General features: G+C 36.8%; 1 protein-coding gene across 1 annotated transcript in view; it reads right to left on the bottom strand.

Moving 5' to 3' along the window:
* Nucleotides 1–3,495, bottom strand: part of LOC134062304 (gastrula zinc finger protein XlCGF57.1-like) — a 14,827-nt gene extending 11,332 nt beyond the window's left edge. Inside the window, exon 1 of the mRNA XM_062518279.1 lies at nt 3,400–3,495. The gene's annotated coding sequence lies outside the window, so the exon portion shown is untranslated. The remainder of the gene's footprint in view (nt 1–3,399) is intronic.

Genomic DNA, 3,495 nt, shown 5'->3' with positions numbered 1-3,495 from the left:
TGACTATCAAATAGGCCTACTCAGTGCTACACAGTGTGTTGCTATAGGCTATAGGGCTATCTGTGTCAATTTACTGCAACAATATGGCTAATTGGTAACCACCAGCATAGATAGCCTATCACAATTTGATGTGGACCTATTTTGTTTTGTTTTATATTATAAACATGTTATAGGCCCCTATAAGCTGCTCAATGGTCTTTAACGTTTAGGCTACACGAAACACAGTCAGTCTGATCATTTCCTGCCTAATTGATCAAGGAAGCGCAGGCCCACACAAGCAGAAAACAAATGTTTCTGCAATCAGGAGGAAATAGCCTATTAGCCTTCTAATTTGGTGTCATCAACATAGAGGTATATATTACGTGGTGTTATAAGCGTTCATTCAATGCGTGTGCGACATTAACCCACTCGATGACGTTGGTAGAAGATCTTAACGTTGTTGGAAGGCTATTTAATTATGTAACGACATTTTGAACGACGTGAACTTCCATAACACCAGCACAGATAGCCCTATAGCCTATAGCAACACACTGTGTAGCACTGAGTAGGCCTATTTGATAGTCAAATTTCAGTAGACTATAACATGGCCAACAGAAGAGCATTAGGCCTACTCTTCTTAAAGAAGAGTGAATCCTTACATCCAGCCATTCATTACAAAGTATGCCAATGAGTTTTCCATTTACTCTTGTAGGCTATTTGTATGATGCTTGCATGAGGTGAACATCTCAAAACAATATAATGTCACTCAAATCATTACTGTTGCTTTGTGAAGTATTTGTCATGCAAGCATCATGCATCATACTGTTGACGGTTTACATCTGACAACTTTGCACACAATTAGGCTACTATTCCAAACACTATCATGCCAATATGGCATTGCATAATAAAAAGGCTCAAATTATGTTCAAGCCTATAAATGCAAATAAGCATACCTTTAAGCTATAGGTAGTAGCATTTGGCTGAATTCCGTTGAAGTAGGGTAGTCACACCATGAAGAGAGAAATAGATCATGTAAGATTCACCACGTCTGCAATTCTGTGAGCCAACAGTGTAGTTATTACTTATAGCCTACAAGAGATGTCAGAGGTCCAGCCCCACATTTTTTGCCAGATGTGACCACAATCTCCAACAGAACAATCCCAGGAGGTGTGACCTTGTAGCAAGACCCACACAATCTGAGTAAGTTTATCCATTGCCTTTTGAAACTATGTATACATAGTAGGCTAGTGGATTTCACAAGTATTACACTAGTATTGTCTGTAGTATGTATGTCTGTAGTAGTGTCTGTAGTATTGGCCGAAGTCTGTATTATTGGACGAAGTTACATACAGCAATAACATCAATTCAGTAAGGATGAAGAAACCTGAACACACACACACACACACACACACACACACACACACACACACACACACACACATACATATGACTGTAGCACCACAAGTGTGTTTACATACAGCAATAACATCAGTTCAGTAAAGATGAAGAAACCTGATATGTTTATTTATGTGTATATATATATATATATACAGTATATATAATACACACACACACACACACAGACATATGACTGTAGCACCACAAGTGTGTTTACATACAGCAATAACATCAGTTCAGTAAAGATGAAGAAACCTGATATGTTTATTTATGTATTTTGTGTGTGTGTGTGTATTATATATATATATATATATATATATATATATATATATATATATAATACACACACACACACACACACAGAGACATATGACTGTAGCACCACAAGTGTGTTTACATACAGCAATAACATCAGTTCAGTAAAGATGAAGAAACCTGATCTGTTTATTTATATATATATATATATATATATATATATAATACACACACACACACACACACACACACACAGAGACATATGACTGTAGCACCACAAGTGTGTTTACATACAGCAATAACATCAGTTCAGTAAAGATGAAGAAACCTGATCTGTTTATTTATATATATATATATATATATATATATATATATAATACACACACACACACACACACACACACAGAGACATATGACTGTAGCACCACAAGTGTGTTTACATACAGCAATAACATCAGTTCAGTAAAGATGAAGAAACCTGATATGTTTATTTATGTATATATATATATATATATATAATACACACACACACACACACACACACACACACACACACACACACACACAGACATATGACTGTAGCACCACAAGTGTGTTTACATACAGCAATAACATCAGATCAGTAAAGATGAAGAAACCTGATGTTTATTTATGTATTGAGATATATATATATATATATATATATATATATATATATATATATATATATATATATATATATAATCAGTTCAGTAAAGACGAATACACCTGATCTTTATGTTTATTTCTGTATTGCTACACATACATATATATATATATATATATATATATATAGAGAGAGAGAGAGAGAGAGAGAGAGAGAGAGAGAGAGAGAGATAATACACACACACACACACACACACACGTGTATATATATATATATATATATATATAATACATATATATAAGAACCTGTGCTTCAGCTATGAGGGCCGAGGTTCGGTGAAATTGCGTCATCTGGTGGTCATACAATACACCCGCTTTTAGGCCCGAAGTGCAGGAGCACCGTCCTTCATTTGGCAGCGCGCTTTATTTGTTGTGTCATGCTGCCATCTAGTGGTCATGGAATATTTAACACCCATTTCTTACCGTTTTTTGAGCTGCGCCTTGACAATCTGCTTAAAGTCGTTTGGGTGATCCATGTGATAAATTGTGTTTTTTTTTTCATACTTCGTTACTTTATGAATGGTGGTGTATTCTTAAGGTACCATTTTGAATGTCATTACTCTGACATTGAAGAAATAACGGCTGCCATTTTTCGTGACCGAGGGTCAATGGGGAATTACATTGAACATGCGTCACGGGTGGAATGTTTTTGTTCTCCCTTAAGTTTCTCCACGTTGCGTCGATAAAATTTCGCAATTCTTGCTGTATTATGTCGGACAAATATGTAGGTTATTATCAAAGTGAAATGGTTACTATCATATGTCAGCGGCGTTTGTTTCAGCACATAGTTGACGTTTTCCTTCGAAATGGTCAGTCAGAATCAATGGGAGTCAATGGGGAACCGTAATACCTATGACAGCAGTGTACCAAGGAAGCTTGTGCCGGATGACATGACGGCGGTGTGCGAATAGGGCTTTGAATTGCAATGTAGGTTTTGTTTACACCGTGTGTATGTATCCGGTAGGCTACAGGGACACCGACTAAACGCATTATTGTGTTTAAACATAGCCAAGTTACCATGCAGTTGTGCAGTTGTTAATTTGCGGTTACAGTACTATGAGATAATGAAATTACACTACTTACAACTTCTCCTCTGTCGTAGCTTACTCGTCGCTGTCTTCGTGTGCCCCTTCGCCGTAGGAGGCTACTTCCTTGTGTGGGACTTTCAGCAACGTCTGG

Source organism: Sardina pilchardus, chromosome 17 (genome assembly GCF_963854185.1).
Source record: "Sardina pilchardus chromosome 17, fSarPil1.1, whole genome shotgun sequence".
Classification (NCBI taxonomy): domain Eukaryota; kingdom Metazoa; phylum Chordata; class Actinopteri; order Clupeiformes; family Clupeidae; genus Sardina; species Sardina pilchardus.
Note: the sequence above shows the minus strand (reverse complement) of the source record. Positions and strands in the feature narration are given on the sequence as shown.